Below are 12,020 nucleotides of genomic sequence, written 5' to 3'. Positions count from 1 at the left end.
ATTATAAATCCCTCAACCTAAAATTGAGGAAATTACGAGGATCCCAAAGGGACCATTATGTCGTAATGTGGCTTCTAACCGAGTTTCCCATACATAGAGTATAGTAGATGAATTGGCTCAATCACTTGCCACCATATCGATGCCAGAGGTCCTCTAGTCATGCCCATCTCAAAAGAAAGCTCTACTAACTGCTTTGGGCGTAGTAGATCCTTCCGACCATTGTTTTGTTGTCTTCCTAGTTGATACATCAGAACATCCCCCATTGTCTTCATCCATTGCTTTCAAGATACCAGTCTAAGTCCGTAACGCCATCATCTCCCGATGCATTATTGACAAAGTTGCATCCACCTATGTGATGTTTGCTGCCATTTGGAAACAACTTAAGTCACTTGAGATGTCCCCATCCACCATCACTTTGCGTGCTTGGGACGGACACTCCTCCCAGCCTCTTAACATGTACTACAACTATCCAGTGACTTGCGGGCAAGACTTTCAATGTAGACATTGAGGTTATTGATGCCCCTTTAGATTATAAAATTCTCTTGGGTCATAGTTACACATATTCTATGCCAGCCGTCGCATATGCGGTTTTCTGCAAGATGTCCTTCCCCCATGAAGGGAATATTGTCACCATCGATTGGTTGACATACTACGAGTCGGCATCTGTGACCTCCCCTGATTCCATTATCTCATCAATGTCAGATAAGAAGTCTTAAACTCCTCTCACCGGTGGTTCACCTGGAGTCTACAACGATTCCTCATTGTTGGGTGCTTTCCCTCATCCTCCCCCTCTCATCTCAGAGCCTAACTCTTTAAGTGTTTGCATGTTACAAGAGTCATGGGCTACTCTCAAGCAGTCTAGTACATCTAATCAACAACCAGCTCCTCAACACCCTATTGTTGTCATATCAGTCGAGCCATCCAAATCCACCCCCCCAATATCTCCTCCGTTTTTGGGTGCCTTTCCTATGTTTCCACCAGGAACTGTTCCTCCAAGTCTCAACCATCCAAGAGTTCAACATTACCCTGTAGGCCAGATACCTTTCTTATTTCCCCCTCTGGGAATATTTTATGTCCCTATTATGGCTTAGCTCATCCTTCATAACATGACTTTGGGGATCCCAGTGTGATACATTGATCCCCCTACAAGCACTATGCTTGGTCAGCTACGACCTTATCATGCTTTGACCCTAGTTCAATCGGTCCCTACAGCCGGTGTTGTTGCTCTAGTTCCATCACAACTTCAACAAAAATCCACCCCTGTTGCGAAAGCATCTAGATAGGGGGGCAAAGCTAAGAGGAGAGAACCTAAGGATAAGGCTCCCCAAGATCCTATGGCCCCCAAGGCCCCAAATTCGTCACCTCCGTGCACTTTTTGTAAAGTTGTTGGACACACCACCAATAATTGTCCTCAACTCCCTCATCTCAAACCTTTGGTTCATGAAACATTCCCTAAGTCAAATATCCCTAAGGTCCAAATTGACTTACTCGGTCCAGCCAAAAAACTCAGAACGTTACACATAAATCACCATTGTTCCTTGTGCAATCGTCGTGGTCACTATTCCTATTGTTTCCCTCATCTTGATGAATTTCACAATTTCCTTGAGGCGCTTCGTGAATACGAGACCACTCATAGTGGAACACCCACTTCTCTACCCATCCATTCTCGTACATTATTACACTAGAACATGGGGACTCTGGTCGCACCATTTTGATCCCTCTCCCCAATGTCAAGATGAAGAACACCATCCTTTACCTGTCATCATCCCTGAGTTCCTCGCGTGCAAACCTTTCTGAGGTTTCTGCACACACTTCTATCGAACCTCTTTTGATAGAATCCTAGGTCTCAACATCTATAGATCCTCCATCTACTAGCTCATCATCTACCATTCTAGATGATGCATATGTGAACCTTCTCTCTTAGGTTGATGCACTAGGTATTGCTGCCGCATCATGTAGACAATCTTCCTCCCGTCCACCCATCTTCCATTCAACTGCAAACATTCAACTTCATTTGAAAACAATGAATTTGCAAACAAAGAATGCAAACATGCTTTCAAGCTTCTACGAAAATCACCATTATAGGGTTGCAACCTATGAAATATAGCAAACTAATAACAACACACATCCTGTGGGTTGAATTATTATATTAATTACTTCACTTATGTGTACATTGCAGGAAGTATTAAATAGGTTTATTAGAAAGAACCCATTTATTTCTGTATATAATAAACATGAACGAATACTTAAAATAATCCCATCAATGGTAACTCTTGTTGCCAATGATAACATGGTGCAGCTATGGGATTCTTGATGGTTGAAGCTCTCTTTTCACCAAAATCATAACAATAATGCACATACCTCGAAGTTAATCAATTCCAAATCATAATTTTCTGGAAAATTTATGGTTTGTCAGGTCGAATCATTCTAACATAATTACCCTGCCATCACATAACATATTTTGATTTTGGTACGATAACCATACTAGTGTAATACATTATAAACCAACATTCTGATTGTAGCACATCAAAGGAATTTTCTTAGCACTCTAAATGTAACACATGGTAAGGTATGGTATTGATTGAGTTGGGTTTGCAGACGTTGAAATGTTTCCCCTAGCTTTATATAATGCCATGTTCCTCTCTGTCATCCATATCTGCATCCTCTTTGGCATATGTGTCCTCTCTGGCATATTTCCATCCACATACTTGTCATATGACATTCCTTTGTCAATAACATTACTCTTTTATTATATGTGTTACCAATTTTTCGTTCTTCCTTGCTTGTATGTATTCCTTTCTTGTATTGTTATTGCTTCATGTTCTTCCATGTGTGAGCATGAAATAGCTTTGTTGTTCTTCCTTTTTTTTTGTATTTCTTTCTTGTATTATTATTTCCTCATGTTCTTCCACGTGTGAGCTCGAAATAACTTTGCCATTCTTCCTTTCTTGTATGGTTATTGTTTCCTATTATTTTATACAATACGTGTACGTGTTTAGTTGTTGTTCCACTTGTAAGTTTATTTTGTAACCTCACCTTCAATGTCATCTAATATGTATCATTCTATTCTGAACATTGCACAATAATTATTTGATGCACCATGAACAATGCTCATTATAACTTATTTTTGCATCAACATTCACTACAAATCTCTTATCGGCATATTATTTGTTCAATGGTTTTTTCTCTATGGAAGTTTGTAGTTATGAGCAATCTTTGAGTTCTACTTTCAATGTGAAAATGATCATGTTCTAGAAGAGATAACAATAATAGTGGTTTTGGAGACAAGTTATGTGTGGAAGGGATGAAAAACTAGGGAGACTTCCAAAATGGTACCCTACATTTGGTTTATCTAATCATTAATCCATAGTAATGAGTATTAGTTTTTCGTTGGAATTTTGTTTTGCCATGTTTTTATTTTCTTTTTGGACACCACCATCATTCATAGGGTTATGTATTATGTTTAATAACATCATTCTATAGTAGGATTTTTCACTTACTGCTTAATTTCCTTATTGCTCTAAACGCTTATATCATATAAGCCCATATGGAACAGTGATACATGAAATACCACAAAATCCAGAAATATCCACATATTTTCACAGAAGCATTGGTACCTTTCCATCTTGTTCCCATAATAATTTCATCGAATCATATGGTGCAAGGGGATATTTCATCAATGTGTATATCTCGCTTGGTGTACCATGAAGTTTGTCTCAGACATTTACCAATTGCTGAATGCGCATAGTTTGAGTATATATTTCACTAGCTATGTATATCTTTCAGGTCATGGTCTTTGTCTTCTAACATTTATATCTTCCTTGAATTTTTTAATATAGTATTTATCTTCATCTACACTCCATGTAAATAGTTTGATTAATGCATACTTGAGTCTGTTTGTTCACATATTTTCATGATTCCAGTGGCCCTTTAGTAATTTACATACTATTGTCATTTTATGAGGTTGTGGCTCTTGATTTGACCAACACTTCTTTGATAAATTTGACCTATTTGTCTTTATATATGGAATTTTTCTCTATGGTTTACTATTTAAGCATATTGTTGAGGAAGTCACAATTTGTGTGCTTGTTCTTATGCCTTTGAATTCATTACCCCTTTTTCATTTAATTGCAAAGGAACATCAAAATTTGAGGCATATACACATGAGTAGATAAGATCAGTAATTTGTCATCAGTTCTAAGCATATATATCATTCAAATTCTTTGTGATTGTAATGACAGAGTTGAAGGATTTTGAGGAAATCCTAGTGATGCAAGAATATACATATATTGAACTAGATTCATATTCAAAAAAGCTTTGACTATATAAGTGTGTTCATTTTTTTGAAGACAATTACTTGAACTTTGAATATTTTTACTCTTTTTCTAATGACAAATCATACATACATTTCTTACATCGGATTTTTATATCAAATGATGGCTTTTGGAATGTTGAACCAACTTAATTGTTTTCTACATGAAGAAAGTTGACCCAACCTTTATATATTTATGTACTTTGGCTTTCCAAGATAAATATGTTGTGCAAAGAGTGAATTAGGATTTGCACCTGAAGCTTCATATATGTCATTCTTAAGAGTTTGTAGATTTATGTGGTGAGAATTTTGAGGTTTAATATTCAGATTGTCCATAGTCTCCATTTTTAGTCTATGTTTAGAGTCTATAGCAAGATTCATATTTAGGACCAATGTGCAAAGAAGAGAACGGAGAGAGGGAATAAATAAGGGAGGGAAGCAAGAAATAAGGAGAGAAGACCAACAAATCCACAGAATGAAGAAAAACCTAGGAAAGAAAAACTACAACGAAGCATGAACACAATATCTAATTTTAATATTAAAAATTAATTAATTTGTTTGTTAATATTTTTTATTAACTTTTAATTTTTAATTTTTATAAATTATTAAATATTGTATATAAGAATTAAAATTATACTTAAAATTATCTATAGTCTTATTTTATTAAGAATAAATATTAAAAGATAATACTAATAATAATATTATTCTAATTATTAATATACATAATACAGTTATTAGTAATAATTTTCATATTGCTAATAAATAATTCGTAATACTAATAATAAAGTTTATTATTATTAATTTTATAGTTTAATATTAATTATAATTAATAAACTAATGCTATAATAATTATCAATTTAGGAATGATTTTAATTAAATGGGAAACACAGGGGAGGGGTCACATGAAAAGGAAAATATATGAACGAGAGTTGTATGGAAGGCACTTATAGAAGATATTAGGATCAGATGTGTCTCAGTAGATAGGAGGAGTAAGATATGAAGGGGGCTGAAGGATGAAAAAATGGAGAGGAATCATATTGTGAGGGGCAAGGGAAGGAATCAGTGGAAGAGAAAAAAAATGGGCCTCAAGGAAAAAGGGACGGAGGACAAGAATTATGTTTTGGATGTGCGGGAGAGTAAGGAAATCCAGTCTCTGCTTACTTCTAAACCCCCATCCCTATTGAAACTGTGAACATGCTTAATGATTTCAAGTGCCTCACGAATTTTGCATTTATTCTTATGGTTTTCACTAGCGATAACTTTAGTGTCTTCCAAGCAGATGGGGTGACAAGCCTTAGTTGAATGCTTAGTGTTGGGACAGGGTCCCTTGGGATCAATTTTGTAAAAAGTTTTGTTAATATTGTAAAGCCTTCGCAATTTGAGAAGCAAAGCACGTAGGTTGATAGGAGTCAAAAGGGGATTTAGGAAGGTCAAAGCCCCTTATTTGTTAAGAGTCAAGTTATTTTGTGACTAGCCCATGGTTCATGGACCATGGTATTGTAATAAAGAATGATATAAAAAGGATTCATAGAGAGTCATAAGGGAAATCAATCTATCTATCAGTGAATGATCTAAGTAAGAGATAGAAGTTTGTTTTTTGTACTTAGACGAAGGGGAAGGCTCTTACATCTGTGTGCGTGGAGACCTTGGTAAATTTGTAGCTGAGTGCGTGGGCCCCTATAGCTGTGTGTGCAGGGTTGGAAGAGTCTGTAATTGAAGATATAAGCATAATAAAGGTTGTTTTGGGGCATTATCTGTGTATTTGTGTGCTATGGTTTACTTATGAAATTACTGTATGTTCGTTATGTTTATTGTAATTTGTCATGGAAAGTACTTAATAGATGCAGGAAATAAGTAGATCTATTTATTTACATAATGTTATGAATGTTTAGTGCAATCGATGAAGGGTTTGAATCTATTAACTGTTAGTTACTCTAATTTACGGGTTTTAAGGGTTAGGGTTTGTGAAGGTCGGAATAAAGCCCTAAGAGTAGCAAAAACACATCACACAGTCCTTTAGATGTATAAACTTAGTTCTAGCATCCCCCAATATTTCCTCGGGTGAGATTGTAGCCTGTGCTACGTGGGTTGTTGCTTAAAGGGCTAGTAGTGTAGGGTTTTGTTGGTTAGTGCAACTAACTCTAAACTTGGGTCCAAGCCCCCTCAAGCCAAAAAATGGTTTTGTTGCCAGGACCAAGATCTATCTGAGGAATGTGTGATGTGTCATAAGTGGATATCGACTAAGAAGGAGATTGAAAAGTGGATAGATCAGATGTTCCACGAGTTTGCAGCCCAAGAAAATAGGAATCCATGCCTTTCAAAAGAAGAGTGGTTGAATAGATACCTGTATACAGAAGAACGTGAAATTTTCTTCTTCTCTTTTCCTTGCAAGTTATATGAATGGTTGGCTAAATTAGCGGATGGTCAAGGTTCATGGAAGTTGGATAAATATATTGTGTGGACTCCACAATTAGTGAGGCAGTTGGAAGGTTTAGAAAACAAGATCACAAGGGCTATCAATTATTGGATCGACAGTATCTTGGGTGGATTTATTACTGAGTTCCCAATTGGTACATCTATCAGTTATAATGAAGCTAAACACCATTTTTTCAATGGATGAAGAGGTAAGTATCAGAAGTCCCTGAAAACTTGGATTAAGATGCTATTGTGTGAGAAATGGGTTATGCCATTGAATTGACATTTAGACAAGGCTTGACGGGAACTACGTGAAGTGGGGAGCCATTCAGAAGATATCTAGATTCAAGTGCTGAATACAATCCTTGGTTCGGAGAATATGATAGTGATGAAGAAAGTAGTAGTCTGAACACACCTCAAGATGCATCGCAGATGGTAAATTAGGGTATTGCGAGAATACCACATCCATCCACTCCACCTCTACCTTCACCTCCACCTCACACACCTACACCTACACCTCCAACTCCACCTTCGCCTCCACTATTCAGTATGGTGAATGCTATGAAGATGCCCATATTCAAGGGTATGGGGACAAAAGACCCTGAACAATTCTATTTCGTAGTAGATGTTGTGTGGAAGTCACTATAGATAACAGATGATGACCTAAAGAAAGCGCAGCTGGTCACTACATGGCATGATAGGGCATTGATATGGTATATAAGTATAGTATGACTCATCTAGCTATGACATTGAAAAATACGAAAGATGCATTAAATAATGAATTCAAGAAACCTAAGTATCAATCTTAGTTTGTAACTAAGGTTAAAGAAATTAAGTTGGAGGTAAATGAGTCTGCATTGGATTTTGATCAAAGGTTGAAATATCTGCTACAACAAACTAATCTACAAATCTTAGATCAGAAACATAAGGATTGGTATATTTATTCATTGTTACCTCACTTGAGATTACCATTGTCACAACAGAAGATTGGAACGCAGGCTGAGGCACTAGATATTGCTATGAAATTGGAGACCTCACCTATCCAGGATACGAATTTGGGAGTGCATCAGATTCAGTCATAGTTGGCTAGCCTACATATCGAATTGCAGAGTCTCAAAAAGGGAAAATAAGTCTAGAATGAGACCTGCGTAGAAGTATGGTGTTTAAAATGCAAAGGCCATGGTCACGGCAAGGATCATTTCTCGGTGTATCAGAATTACCTAGATGGGTAGGTTTTGTCCCCTTAAAGCCAGAAAATATCGCTAAGACAAGCACTAGTGTAGTACCATGGTGCACTATCTGTCAGATCACATGAAAACATGCGATTATAGGTTTTAACCCTGTATAAAAATTACTTGAATATGAATTCTAAAACACAAAAAATAAACAATGAGAGAGCAGAACACATAAAACACATATACACAGAGATTTTCCCCTGGATCCCAAAACTGGAACTACCAGCATGATTTTTCATTATGTTCCTTTCAATGTTACAATACATATTTATACATGGCGAAGCATCCAATACCATGGAACAAAAACCATCACGTCCAATACCATGGACTGAAAACCATCGCGTCCAATACCATGGACCGAAAAACCATCGTGTCCAAAAAACAAGTGCGAAAATCATGCACAAAACCATAGGTGGGTCTGCCCAACCTAACATAGGGTCCAAAACCAAAATTTTCTAGGGCACTACCCTGAACCCCATAAAGTGGGTTTATGGTGCCCCTCAAACCCCCTGTGACCTCCCCCCCTCTAACCCCGGTTAACTACGTGGGCTAGTCATGGAAAGAATATAACACAACCCAACAATCTCCCACTTGTTGTTTTCTTTCCACAAGAAGCCACAAGAGAGCTTAGTCATTTATGCACCCCTGCAACGCCCATTGTTTCTCTACACCAAGAGAACTTCTCAGAGCTCAGAGATTTTGTCAATGCATCTGCAGTATTCTTCAAAGTGTCCACCTTTACCAGCAACACCTTTTTGTCTTCTATCATATCCCTCACAAAGTGATACTAAACATCAATGTGATTTGTCTTTGAATGATATGCAGGGTTCTTTGCGAAGAAAATTCACTTTTGCTGTCACAGCCTATCCTTATAGCTTCCTATACTAATCCCATACTTGAACACAATCTCTGTAACCAAACTGCTTCCTTGCTTTCATGAGTGGCTACCATCTATTTTTCCTCTATAGTTGATAGTGCCACTACAAACTGTTTCTTACTCATCCAACTGACTGCACCTCCAAATAGGTTAAACACATACCCACTTGTAGATCTTCTCTGATCCATATCTCCAGCCCAGTCTGCATCAACAAATCCATGAATATACAACACTCTGTCCAATCCTGGTCGTCCTTGTAGCACAAACCATAATCACTAGTGCCACACAAATACCTGAAAACCTGCTTCACTGCTGTCCAATGCTCCTTCCCTGGTTTTGACATAAAATTGCTCAATACTCCCACTGCATGTGAAATGTCTGGTCCAGTATAGACCATTTCATACATTAGGCTACCGACTAAACTTGCATATGGAACATGGGACATGTTCTCTTCCTCTTCGTGTGTCTTGGGACACTACTCAACAAATGACCTCACACCTATAGGAATAGGAACCTTCACTAGTTTACTATCCTGCATATTAAACCTCTGCAGTATTGTCTCGACATACTTTCTCTGGTTTAACCAGAACTTCCTCTTTTCCCGATCTCTTTTAATTTCCATGCCCAAAATATAGTTTGCAGCACCAAGGTCTTTCATGTCGAATTTGGAGGACACTTGCGTCTTCAAATCCTGGATAATTTCTTTGTCATTTCCAACCAGCAACATATTATCCACATACAAGACCAGATAAATAACATGGTCACCAATTAATTTAAAATACACACAGTGATCTACTTTGCCTTTGGTGAAGCTAAGTCCTCGTATAAATGTATCAAATTTCTAATACCACATCCTTGGTGACTGTTTTAACCCATACAAAGACTTCTTTAACTTGCATACTATTTCTTTCTTACCCTTCACCGCAAATCCTTCAGGTTGCTTCATGTAGATCTCCTCTTCCAAATCCCCATGAAGAAATGTTGTCTTCATATCTATCTGTTCTACCTCAAAATCAAAAGCAGCAGCAATAGATAAAATTAATCTAATAGAAGTTACCTTGGCAACAGGAGAAAAAATATCACCAAAATCAATTCCTAGCACTTGGGAATAACCTTTTGGTACCAACCGAGCTTTGTATTTCTCCACTTTTCCTTGTGCATTTGTCTTCTTTTTGAACACCCATTTGTTACCAATGGGTTTCCTCCCAGTCGGAAACTCCACCAGGTCCCAAGCCTCATTTTTGTGTAAAGATGCCATTTAATCAACCATGGCCTCTTTCCAGAGTTTTCCATCCTCTGAATCTATTGCTTCCTTCACATTTCTGGGATCATCATCAGTAATAGATAAAGCGAAATTTGAATAGAAAGTAGATGAACTATACCTTTTAGGTTGCCTTCTTTCTCGAACTGATCTTCTCACAGCCGGAGTTTGTGGCTCTTCATTTTCTGATTCCTCCTCTACTATATTGTTTGATTCTTCCTCCTTTAGCTCAAACTCTATCTTCTCAAGTTCCTTTCATTGGACTTCATGTTTAATAATATCTTTCACCTCTGTGAACACCACATCTCAGTTGTACACAACCTTCTGTGTGACTGGGTTCCAAAGCGTATAACCCTTTAAACCATCCTTATACCCAATAAAGATACAATATTCAAATTTACTATCCAACTTGGTTCGTTTCTCCTTTGGAACATGTACATATGCATCACATCCAAATACCCTCAGCTGTGAAAGAGAGGGTTTCTTACCAGTCCATACCTCTTGTGGAGTCTTATCCTCCAATGCTGATGAAGGTGACTTGTTGACCAGGTAACATGCAGTATCCACCGCCTCTACCCAAAATTCATGTCCTAACCCAACACCACTGAGCATGCTTCTCGCCCTTTCCATCAACATCTTATTCATTCTTTCTGCAACTCCATTTTGCTGAGGTGTATATGGAGTAGTCTTCTACCGTGCTATACTACACTTCTTATAGAATTCTTCAAATTCATTACTGCAAAACTCTCCACCGTTATCTGTCCTCATCACCTTTATATTCTTCTCTGTCTGGTTTTCCACCAGAGCCTTAAATTCTTTAAACCTATCAAAGACTTTAGATTTATTCTTAAGGAAATATATCCATGTATTCCTTGAGAAGTCATCTATAAACGATACATAGTACACAGACTTACCCAGTGATGGAACCTTCACAGGTCCAAACACATCACTGTGCACAAGTTCTAATATCTGTTTCTCCCTCTTACTACCAGAGGGGAAACTCACTCGATTCTTCTTCCCATATACACAATCCAGAGAGATATTACTCATACCTTCTACCATACCTTTACCATGACGTATTCGAAGGCCTTTCTCTCCAATATGTCCAAGCCTTTGATGCCACAGCATGGTCTTCTCTCCAGAGACCACTAGATTTTCTGCTCCACTTTCAGGAACCACAAAACTGTTTCACCCATCAACAACCGTGCTACCTTGCATCTTGTACAAAGTTCCAATCCAAACTCCCCGCATCAATACCATTGCTCCACAAACCATCTTGCAGGTATCCTTCTCGAACACTGTTTTTACACCTGCATCATCCAACTTGCTTACAAAAATTAGATTTCTAGCCAATGCAGGAATATGTAGAACACCCGGAAGTCTTCTAACTCTTCCAGCTTGCAACTTCAACTTTACCTTTCTGCGACCAATGATTTTAGCCTTCCTATCATCCCCCAAGAAGACATCACCACCATCATATTTCTCATACAGTTTGCAGAACCACTCTCTATGGGGAGTGAAGTGAAAGGATGCACCGGAGTCAATCAACCATGCCTCATGATCTACATGTGTACTTGAAGAAGCCAAGTACACATCCCCACCTTCATCTGAGGTGGTTTTCACCTTTGCAGAAGGAGCCTCATCAGATCCCTTTCCTTTGTCAAGAGCTTTAGATTTACAGTCCCTTTTGAAGTGGCCTTCCTTTCCGCATTTCCAGCACACCACCTTTACAGGTTTTCCTGGAAATTTAGATCTCCCTCTAGATTTAGATCTCCCACTCGATGACTTATTTTTGTTTCTATTCTGGGACAGTCCTCGTATAGACAAGGCATCACCCTTTTGCTTCTCCATATTTTTCCGTCTCATCTCCTCCGTCAGCAAGCCTGAGACTATTTCATCAAACTACACGGCGGTTGCATT

This window comes from Pinus tabuliformis, chromosome 8 (assembly GCF_031772625.1).
Source record: "Pinus tabuliformis cultivar Carrire ecotype Pingquan chromosome 8, CPIR1, whole genome shotgun sequence".
In the NCBI taxonomy this organism is placed as follows: Eukaryota; Viridiplantae; Streptophyta; class Pinopsida; order Pinales; family Pinaceae; genus Pinus; species Pinus tabuliformis.
Note: the sequence above shows the minus strand (reverse complement) of the source record.